Genomic DNA, 12,269 nt, shown 5'->3' on the forward strand with positions numbered 1-12,269 from the left:
TCTGTCTGTCTGTCTGTCTGTTTGTCTGTCTGAGCTTCCCCATCTATAAGAAACACTTTAGGTGCAGGACCTCTTGCATCTGTGTGACCGCAGCACCAATACAGTGACTGACACATAGCAGGAGAAAACTGGATAGACAGTGAATGAATGAGAGAATGAATGAATCTTTAACAACCAGTCCTACCCCTGGAAGTATTGGCTCCTCACTACTCTACCCACCAGGGGACCTAAACGGGCAGTCGGACAGCCCTCTCACAATCCAGGACTGCTGGCTCCCAAACGCTCGCCTGCCTGCCTACCTGCCTGATTGCCCCTAACTGCTTCTACCTGCCAGCCTGATCACCCCCTAACCACTCCCCTGCCAGCCTGATTGACACCTAACTGCTCCCCTGCTGGCCCAATTGCCCCTAACTGCCCTCCCTTGCAGGCCTGGTCACCCCCAACTGCCCTCCCCTGCAGGCCTGGTCCCCCCCAACTGCCCTCCCCTGCTGGCCCAGTCACCCCTAACTTCCCTCCTTTGCCAGCCTGGTCACCCCTAACTGCCCTCCCTTGCCAGCCCGATTGCCCCTAACTGCCCTCCCCTCCCAGCCTGGTCGCTCCCAACTGCCCTCCCCTGCAGGCCTGGTCCCCCCCAACTGCCCTCCCCTGCAGGCCTTATCTCTCCCAACTGCCCTCCCCTGCTGGCCTGATCACCCACAACTGCCCTCCCCTGCCAGCCATCTTGTGGCGGCCATCTTGTGTCCACATGGGGGTGGTCATCTTTGACCAGATGGGGGTGGCCATCTTGTGTGTTGGAGTGATGGTCATTTTGCATATTACCTCTTTATTATATAGGATAGGAGTGGTGGGGCAAAGAAAGAAGAAACACATGAATAAAATATCTGCACATCATAATGTACAATTAGCTAAGCTAGAAAAGAGTGTTTTTGCCCAGCCGGTGTGGCTCAGTGGTTGAGTGTTGAACTGCCCTCCCCTGCTGGCCTGGTCACGCCTAACATGCTTGGGTTGCAGGCTCCATCCCCAGTAGGAGGCGTGCAGAAAGCAGCCCATCAATGATTCTCTCTCATCATTGATGTTTCTATTCATCTCTCCCCTTCCCTTCCTCTCTGAAATCAATTAAAACATATTTTTTTAAAAAGAGAGTGAGTGCTTTCACTTTAGATAAAATGGTCAGGGAAGGATTTTCTGAGGAGGTAAACAAAATCAGAGGAGGAGGAAGGGACGGGCAGAGAGAAGAGAACCCTGAGTGGAGAGAACAGATTAGGTAAAACCCCTGAGGTGGGAAGAAACATGGCAAATTCAAGAAATCAAAAGCAGATGGAATTAGTGATTGAAAAGACAGCAACACGATTGGACAAGAAGGGACTGGAAAGGTGAATGGGCCACAGTCTGGGTCTTGCAGGCACGCTGGGTGTGTGTATTGATTCTAAGTGCAGCAGAGCCTTTGGGGGCTCATGAGCGGGAGGATGACATGACCTCATTTGTTTGGAGTATTTTCTTTTTTTCTGTTTTTTTTTTTCTTCTGTTCCCTTGCCAAAAAGGTAACTCTAGCTCCTTCATGGAAAATGGACTGGAAGGAGACTGAAGACAGACCCTCGTTGGCGGCTATGGCATTGTCCTGTGGAGAAAAATCTAGGGCCAGAACCAATGAGGTGAGAACAATGATAGAGCAGCCTCAAGGGCATGTCTCCCTCAAGAAAACTCAATCCTAGGGGCTCCCAAACAGGAACTTTCTGTACTGACTGTGACTATGCAGCAAGCGCTCTTTCAGGAGGTATCATTGAAGAGAGCAGCTTTCCTTTTTGCAGCACATCTTCCATTTGCCTGAATTCTGGGCTAGGGAACCAGCCATTTGGCTCAAGGCACAAGGAAATGCTACAGCAGCCATACTCCTAGCCAGCATCTGTCCCGAAGCTGGCAGGCACTGAAAAAGGCAAAGGTGACTCACGTGCTCTCCACCTTGCCACTTTGGGCTGCTGTATGGCAACCTGCCCAGCCAAGGCCCCCATCGTGCTGAACACCTGAAAAATGATCTGAAGAATGCCGGAGAAGGGGTGGCTCCACAGACAGAAAGGCAAGTAGCACCTAGCACGCATGCAGTTGCCACTACTTTCTTTCTCAAACCCTCTAGAACGCCTCTACTGTGAAACAAATCATGGCATTTAGCAGCATTTTAGAAAAGGGAGTTTTAACTGGGGCTTTTCAGACTTTTCAATGAATTCTAGTCTTCGATCTAAGAGATCAGCAAGGATGATTTCATTCAACCCCCTTTTCAACAGATGGGCAAACTAAGATGAAAAGAAGAGTGACTTACCTGAAGTCATAAAGGGTTTTAGTTTGTTTGTTTGTTTGTTTGTTTGTTAGCAAAGCTGTAGCTATAACATTGGTCCTAATTCTGGGCCCTTTCTCCACACACACTTCAGTGAGTAACTTCTTGGGGATTTACTACATGCTAAGCTCTAATTCTCCATACATACTAGAAATGCATTTCTAGAACACATGTGGTATTATAAAGTGGAACGCTTGCCTTGTTCCGAATCTTGAATGTAGTCCTGACCTCCATGATATTCTGAACTCCTGAGAGCAAGGGGACTGGTCTTATATCTCTCTACATGTCCAGTCAAGGAACTGGGCAGATGGTCCTGTTTATCAATGAGTGAAGGAATGCATCCTGTGGTTGGTGGAGGACTGTTCAACAACCAGAAAATGAGGCCAAGCACTGTCGGTGCAGATGGTTCCAAGCAGCTCTGCTTTCACGGTGGGTCTCTGAGACGCCACCGGTAGTGGGTGGGTGGGTGGCAATGATTTTTTTTCTCTTGCTGGTCAATTGCCTTTTCAGGTGGTCTTTATTAAGCCATCAATCTTTCAAACCTGACAGTCACTGTGACCCACTGCAGCTCAGGAAAGGAATCTTTCTTAATTACCAGCCCTTTCTTGCTCCCCTGAGGTCCCTGAGTACTACACCAGGTGGAGCTGATGGATGTGTCATCTGGTTCCACCCGAAGGCGAAGTGTCTTGTTTGCTCACACTGGAGGGCCTCAATGGCTCTCCCAGTGCTCGGAGAGGGGAGGCCCTGGCAAGCCACCCATGTTTTATGTCTTCAGGAAAAGACCTCTTTGCTCTAGCACTTGGAGGAGTGCTAAGGGATAAATAACACAGACTCAGAGTCAGACCCATGGAGCTTGGATTCCCATCTCTGCTACTCACCAGGAAGCAAATTGCTTAGCTACCAACCTTTGGTTTCCTCCTCGGCAGTGGGTCCCCCTCACCTGTGCCATCTTGAATCCTGGAGAGCTTAGTCCTCAGGCCACTTTTTGTTTCCCTGTCTATATCAATTCCTTGATGATCTTACCCATGGTTTTAAACACTACATATATGCCAATGGCTCTTAAATGTTTCACTATCCAAGAAGTCTCATCAAACCCTAGACCCAAATATTTAATTACATACTTAACATCCCAAGTAGACCATGTAGTGGACATCTCAAAGTTAATATGCCCTACATTAAAATCTCAATTTCTGCTCTGCCCTGACTTCCCCCTTTCAGTAAATGGCAATCCATTTTACTGGTTGCTTGGGTACGAGACTTTCAAATCGTATTATACTTGCACACCCCACTTCCATCCATCAGCAAAGCCTGCTTGCTTCACCTTCCATGGTCCCACCTCTTCTCACCACCCACCCCATTACCACCAAGACACACATTCCTGTCACCCCTTGCTTGGACTATTGCTATAGTCACCTTCCAGCTAGTTTTCCAGCTTCCACCCTTGCCCCTTTTACACTTTTCTCATCAGTAGCCATGATGATACTTTATAAAATCAGATCACATATCAGTTCTCTACCCAAATCCTTCCATGATTTCCTGTTTCACCCAGGGAAGCTAAAAAGTCCTTACATTGTCCTCCAGGCTCTAAATAGTCAGCACTTCTCTTCCGTCTTCTCCCCCCGCCGCCCACTCTCTCTCATTAAAGCCTATCCTACATGCCCTCCTCACTGTGCCTCCAACAAGCACATTCCCACCTCTGAGCTCACACGGGTGCTGTTCCCTCTGCCTGGAATGTGCTTCCTCTGGTTATCCATGGGGCTCACTTTCCCATTTTTTTCAGAACAGAATGGAACTCCTCTTTCATAATAAAAGGGGCCTATGAATAAATCTTTCCTTGAAACTTTAATTCTTAAACACAGAAATAATGAGCTCAGCCCAACATGGACATTTTCATCACGTCTTTGGAGAAAGTGGACTAAAGTTGCACCAAAGTGATCATGTGCATAGCACACACAAAAGATATAGCCCTTGTTTCTACTTCCGAATCGAGCCAAGCTGTCCTCTGCCAGTTAAAAGGACATGGCAGCTAATAGAATCAGGTTTCTTTTTAAAAAGGATAGAAATATCTGCAGTCAACTGTGTCACTTGATTCAGAGTCACAGACAGAATTCTCCTAGGACCTTAAAGTTGTGACCCCAGGTCTCAGACTTCTTAAGTGAGTCCGAATAGAGAATGCAAACAACTACTAGATCAAAGGCATTTCAATTATGAGAGAGAAAAAGAGGAGGGATAGATAGGAAGAGATAGAAACACATTGATAGGAGGATAAAAGCTCAAAATAGATGCTATAGCACAGAGGGGTGTGTGTGTGTGTGTGTGCGTGTGTGTGTGTGTGTGTGTGTGTAGTATACATGTCATATATATATATACTAGCGTTCCCGTTGCAGGAAAAATCCTGCAATAGGGTTTCCTGCTGCACTCTACCCGGCCCCACCTGCTCTCCTCCCTTGTCCCCTGCCCCGCCTTCTCTGCCAGCCCCCCTGCTTTTCTCCCTTCTCCGCCAGCCCACCTGCTCTCCTTCCTTCGCCCTCAGCCCCGTCTCCACTCCTCCCTTCTCCCCCGGCCCCACCTCCGCTCCTCCCTTCTCCTCCCCCCCGGCTTCCTTGCTTCTCTGCAGCTTTGCTCCCTTCTGCAGCTCTTGGCTTCTTTCTACGCTGTCTTGATATGCAAATTAGCTGCCATCTTTGTTGGGGTAATTTGCATACTCATCCTGATTGGTTGGTGGGCATGGTTTGGCTGTAGGGATGGTGCGGTCAATTTGCATATTTGTCTATTATTAGGTAGGATGTATGTATATGTATATATATATATATATATAAAACAGATTTTATAAGCACATATAATAAAATTATAAAGGACTTATCTCTGAATGATGGGAAGATGATTTTTCTTTTCAATTATTATCTTCTTTTTTTCTGCAATGAACACGTTTGATTTGTATAATAAGAGGGGGAAACAAGATATTAGCCTGAAGACAGAAAGCCTCACCTTTTCCCCAACAGCATTGAAACTGATTGCAAATATTCCATTGGTGACTCCACCCTCTCCTGGTCAAGGCCCAGCCTATCTCCAAGTTTTCTGGGCTCAGAAGCTCCCAGTTCCCCTCTCCTCACTCATTCACATGCAAAATTGTGCTTTGAAAAAAATAATCTTCACACACACACAAAAAAAAATCATTAAAATGCAACCACAAGTATCAATCTCTTGTGAGGAAAAATGGTCAACCCCAAAAATAACTGAAGACATGCAAATTCAAATTAAAGTGGTTGACCATATTTCCCCCAACGAATCTACCAATAATGATAATGATACCCAATGCTGGCAAGTATGCAGTGAAATTGATGGCCTCCTATATTGTCAAGGACATGGTGAATATGTTCACCCCGTGAGAAAAGTAAATTGCCAATATGAATAAAGATCCATGAAATTGGCCACTCTATTTCATTCAGTAATTCAACATCAGGAAATTTAAAACATAATAAGAGATGCTGTCAAAGACTTATGTCCCAAAATGTTCCTATGAGCAGAAAAAAAATAGTTCTGGTATATTCTTTCAATAAAATATTAAACCACAATTTAAAATTATCATCATAAAGGCAAGAGGCAATACACTCAGGATGTCTATAAATGCACATTATTACAATTACATGTAAGTCATGGCTAAAATAGTCTAAAACATTCTAAAAGGAAGCACCAACACACTCACATAGGATATGAAAGAGGTAGAGAATGAATATCTTTGTTAAATTTTCTATAAGTGGGTATGCTTTTTAAAGAATTTTTTAAAGTCCATTCTAAAAGTGCGTTGAGGGAGAGACATGTCTTCTTTGTACTTTAACCTCTCAGTGCCTTAGTTTCCCTACCTCTGAATGGTATTAAGAACAATTTTCACCTGAGATGTGTTATGAATATAGGACAAATTAATATACTTGATACATTAAATGTACTGTGTTTGAAGAGCTTAGAACAGTACCTTGTACATAGCAAGTACTCGAGGAATGTTAATTACTATTATTGTTCTTTTATAGTTCACTAGAGGCCCAGTGCACGAAAATCTGTGCACTCGGGGGGAGTCCCTCAGCCTGGCCTGCCCCCTCCCACAGTCCAGGAGCCCTCAGGGAATGTCCTACTGATGACTTAGGCCCACTCCTCACGGCCAATCAGGGGAAGGCACCTCCCCTATCACCCCCTCGCTGCTGCTGCCTCTGGCCTCCCTCTGCAGGAGGTGACCTGGCGATCAAGGGAAGGCGATGCCCCATCACGCCTCTGCTGCTACCACTGCCAGCCGTGTGGCTGCCTGAGCCTCGGCCCTCGCAGCCACTGTGGTTTGCCTGTGCCTTGGCCCAGCCCTCATTGCCTGAGCCTCAGGCCCTGGGCAGTGGCAGCCGCTATCCACATCTTGCCTGAGCCTCAGGCAGCCGCTGCAGCTTTGTCCAGAAGGACACAGCATCAAGTCCCCACCCACCCGCGCATGCCTCACTGCGCCCACAGCCTCCTGCTGATCGATCATGATGGCATGACAACCATTAGCATATTAGCTCTTTATTATATAGGATTTCTACTTTTTCCTTCCAATAATTCTCACATAATTCTAGGAATTTCTCTTTTACTTCAGTCCTTTAAGCAAATGCCTCCCTGATCTGCATCTAGGCTCCTATTTATTACATATCCTGATCACAATTTTCTAAAGACAGACAAAAGCAAGTGAAACAAGTATTTGTTCACTTCTCACAAACCCCCAACATCTTCTGGCTTGGAGACACTATTCAAATTCTTCAGTCTCTCACTTTATGCTCGTGATTAACCCTCAGCTGTCTTATAGACTTTGCACTACAGACCCATAGAACAGCTCTTTCCACTATTTAAAGATGACACTAATTTATCCTGCACACCTCAAGCCATCTGGAAATGGGCTAGGTGCTATTGAACTGCATAGCTGCACTTAATGCTTGCAACCACCTTGCAATAGTTATATCATTTTACAGAAGAGCAAACAAACTGAGACTAGTGACTTGCCCAAAGTCACACAGCTAGCAAATTAATAGAACAGTGATTTGAACTCTACCACCCCACAATAACCCAAGGCCATCCCCTTCTCTCTTCCTCTCCACTTGCCTGCCTCCTGAATAGTCCTTCAAGTCCAGGCCTTTAATTCCCATTCTGCAAACATACCAGGCTTTATCAGTATCCCCTTAGATTATCGCCTCCTTCCTGAATGGTCTATGCACATACCACATGCCCTTATCTAAGCCTTAACTTCTCTCTTGAACACGGTTCTTCCTTCTAAGACAATTTAAATTCTTCCTCTTGAATAAAGTATTCTCTTACCCTATGTTATTCATTGAATTTTATGTATTATAATAAATAGTTTACCTGCAATAGTGGGCTAAGGGACCAGCCAGGAAGGGAATAGGCATTGTTTCACCTGCAGAGTACTTGTACTATCACAGCTAAAACTCTGAGGTGCTAACTACAAAAAGGAGAGACAAAACTCCCAGGAGAGCTCAGGGAGGGTAGAGGAGACAGGAAGGGGGTCAGAGTTGCTTGGCACAAGGGAGCATTTTATGGCAGTGAGAATAGGACCAAGTCCTCACTGAATCTGTTATCCTAGATTAGTTTCTTTACTCTGGGTCTTGGTCTCTTTCTATATAAAACTAGAGGTCTGGTGCATGAAATTCATGCATTGGGGGGGAGGGGTGTCCCTCAGCCCAGCCTGTGCCCTCTTGCAGTCCGGGACCCCTCAGGGGATATCCGCCTGCCAGTTTTCTTCTGACTACTTTTAAGATGTTCTCTGCCTTTTTTTTTTTTTTTTTTTTTTTTTTTTTGTAGTTTCCCTCTAATGCACCCAGGTATTCATTTTCTTTCTCCTCACAGTCCTCGCAGTGCAGGACCCCTCAGGGGATGTAGCAGTGCGCCAAGCAGCAGGTGGCCAGGGTGGAGCCCAAACCAGGGCCAGGTGCCACACCGCTCACACTCATCCTGGCCCGCTGTGCCTGCTGCCACTGCTCGGTAGTGCTGCCGCAGAGTCAGGACAGGTTCCCACTGGCACAGCTACACTCTCCAGCTCCTGCATTGAGCATCTGCCCCCTGGTGCTCAGTGAGCATCATAGCAACTGGTCTTTCCAGTCATTCTACCGTAACAGTCGCTTAGGCTTTTATATATATAGATGGTATTAATGAAGTAGATGTCTTCCAAGTACCCCATCCTCACCCCAAACTTAGCATAATGTCTGGCACATAGTAGGTATTCAACAAATATTTGTTATGTTGACCCCAAAAAGGAATATACCTGTTAAAAAGAACTTACTGTGGTTAATTGGACCCAAACTTATAATCAGAGTCTAGCAGCTGTTATTTACAGGGGACCTCCTACACATGCTGCATTTCCGGGGAAAAGCCACAGATTAGGCTATCAAGCCTCCTGCACTATGTTCCTGCCATCTGATCCAACCCTTATAAAGGAGTCCCTGGAGTCATATTTTGACCAATGAATGGGCTGAGACTTACCCAGCCAAACAGAACTGCACAGCTATATTGCCCATTTGCATCTTTACTGACCAATCAGAGTGGCTCCAAAACAGCCAATGAGGATACAAAATTCTGAGCAATCAAGACAGTGATATGCAGATCAATCAAACTGTGCAAATTTGGATTATTTATTTGCTAAATGGACTAATAGGGGACCAGGTACTTTCTCTACATAATCAGACCTCCCATTTATCTTTGAGGAGTGCATTGTCAGGTTCCACCTGGGACTGCATTTCCCCAGTTTGCAAACTGTTCACCTGAATAAAGCCTCTTTTTTTTGCACCCCAGAATGGGAACTCCTGTTGGCACTGAATTGGTGGCAGCAAATTTTTGTTGACAGTTGAATGAATAAATGAACTCTGATATTCTAAGATGCACTTCAGAATAAGGTCCAGATACATGGAAGAGAGAGAAAGAGAGTTCTTTCTTAAAGGAAAAAAAACAGCTTTTGTCTCTCAAAAGATGATTCCTGATAGAGGTGAATGATCACCCTTCTTCCCTTTCTCACAAGATCCAGGCCAGATTTTCTCTGAGACCCTGACCTTTCTTAGGCTGGGAGTGTTTAATTTTTTCTCTGTGAGTTTGTACCCAGCTGGATAGAGTTAATAAACCAGCCAGGTCTTTATCTTAACAGGAGTCTTAGGATCAAATTCTCTCCTCATTAAAGGCCCAGAAATCTCCCTGACAGCAGTGGGAGTTCTGCAGTCAGCCTGAAGGTGGAATTTTGTTAGTGAAATCCTTCATGGGCACAAGAGGTGAGACAATTTGAGTGAGAGGGAAGGAAAGAAAGAAGAAGGTGAAGGAGAAAAGTTGGGAAGGAAGGAAGGAAGGAAGGAAGGAAGGAAGGAAGGAAGGAAGGAAGGAAGGAAGGAAGGAAGGGAGGAAGAAAGGAAGGAAGGAGAGAGGGAAAGGAAAGGGAGGGAAAAACAAGTCTTCCTTAGGCCCAGCACACAGAGATGAGGCAGGAAGGAGATTCCTGCGATGGGTATGATGTGGAGGTGGGGATAGGGAAGAACCAGGGCTGGACCCTCACACATGCCTGTTCCCAGGACCCTCTGAACCACCCTAGGGAGTAAGGATTATCATCTGAAAGAGGACTGACAGGGAACCTGAGCTCCCCAGTTAGTGGATGTTGAAGCTCCCATGTCTGCCTTCTTTCCATTCACTACACAGATTTCCCCAAATGAACTTGCAAAATGTGGCAGTAACCAGGGGTGATTTTATATTCCTTATTTCTAAGTTCACAACAATCATGTAAGACAGATTTGGAGCCAAACGAGTCTTTCCTCTTTAAGATGCTACCACATATAGTGATATATTTATAAATAAGTGAATATTTATATGGAAGGAGAGAATTCAATGTTTACATACATGTATGCTTGTCTATTTTTCTGCACAAATGTTTAGTATATACTCATGCATGTATACCTGTAGACTACAACCTGAGCATGAGTTGGCTCCTGCCTGTACATGGTATCTTATGTCCTTGAGATTTCATTTCCTCTTCTATCAGATAGAAAAATTAATAAAGCATATTTCACAGGGTGGTTGTGAGGGTTAAATAGGAGAATACATAAGCCAGTCAAAAATACAAGTACTGCATGATTTCACTTAGATGAGGTATCTTGAGCAGTCAAATTCATAGAAACAGAAAGTGGAATGGTGGCTGCCAGGGGTTGGAGGAGGGGAGAAGCCAGAGGTGTTTAATTGGTGTATAGAGTTTCAGTTTTCCAAGGTGAAAAAAGTCTGGAGATTGGTTGCACGACATGTGAATATGCTTAACACTACTGAACTTGCACTTAGAAATAGTGAAGATGGTAAGTTTTATGTTTTGTGTTTTTGCCACAATTTAAAAATAAATGCAAACAGGAGAATACCCGTAAAAGGACCCTCCCTGGTGTCACACACAGTGTGCTTAGTTTTATCAGACAGACACAAGCACATCACCCATGGGCACATGCAGTGCTCTTTTGTAGCAGCTCTGACAAAGCACACTGGAGCCCTTTTACAAAGCTTGTTTACAAGTGAATTAACAACTCCATATTGGCTACCTCATTTGATAAACACAAGTTACATGCTTATAGATAGGGAGAAGGAAGAAGATGGTAGGGGGTGAAAAAAGTGGGAGAAACATTAGGTAATTTCTCAAGATTTGAGGCTAATGCTTTGTTTTGTTTTCTTTTCTTTTCAAAATATACCAGTGTATCTATGGATAGGCCTGTGTTTTTACATAGCTATCTTTTATTCAGCATCTCCTGAATGCCAAGTATGTTAAGTACTTTATCCCACTGAATTTCTAAGCTACCCATCAGCATGTAAGGTAGTGATTATCTCCATTATACAGATGAGACAACTGAGGCTCCAAAAGTCAAGGAATTTTCCTAAGGTCACATAACTAGTTAGTTCAGTTTTATTTTGAAGTCAGAAATCTCTAACTCCAGTCTATTCCTCTCTTTTATGACAAGCCCTTGTAATCCTAACCCAGTACAGTGCTGAATAATGTGTGTGTGGATGTTGAGTGAATGCATTCCTTTAGAGCTAGAGGAAGACACCACACCCTGGAGTATGAACTGAATGGGTCATGGGGCAGACCAGTGACCAACTGGGTACTTCTGCCTGCTAGTTCTTGCTTGTGGGGCCTCTAGGGGGGCGAACACCAAGGTTGATGGGATCCCAGACACAAGTCAAACTACAAGGTACTGGAATTCATTGTTGAGAGGAAGCCCCAGTGTTGGCAGAATAAATAAAGCTGATTACCAGGGTTCAAGGGCAAGGCAGGTCCATTGAAAACAATGTTGACCAAGAACACAGAAAGGGCCACTCTAGGTGGCTCAGAAGATGTCCATGAGAAGGAAACAAACAGTGGGATTCCTCTTTAAGTCACACCTGGCACATGGCTAGGCTTAGAGACACTGTAGGGGAGATACTTTAGCGTGTTTCTGAGAAGTGCCTTTAATTATTGAGATATTTGAACTAGTCCATGAACTAGAGCTCAAATACAATTGCCTGACTGTAAGCTCCACAGATAAGGGGAAAGCAAGCCAATGGTATTTTTTAAAATATATTTTTATTTATTTCAGAGAGGAATAATAAATAAATAATAAATAAATAAATAAATAAATAAATAATATATTTTTATTTTTTTAGAGAGGAAGGGAAAGGGAGAGAGATAGAAACATCAATGATGAGAGAGAATCATTGATCAGCTGCCTCCTGTACCCCCTACTGGGGATCGAGCCCACAACCCTGGTAAGTGCCCTGACCTGGAACTGAATCATGATTCCTGGTTCATAGGTTGACTCTCAATCACTGAGCTACACTGACTGGGCACCAATAGTATTTTTTAATCTGGAATCATTCAGTCCTTAGTCAGCCTTATAAGGTTGTCTTCCTCTCCACCTTCCTTGGACTC

The sequence above is a fragment of the Eptesicus fuscus genome, chromosome 9 (genome assembly GCF_027574615.1).
Source record: "Eptesicus fuscus isolate TK198812 chromosome 9, DD_ASM_mEF_20220401, whole genome shotgun sequence".
NCBI classification, from domain to species: Eukaryota; Metazoa; Chordata; class Mammalia; order Chiroptera; family Vespertilionidae; genus Eptesicus; species Eptesicus fuscus.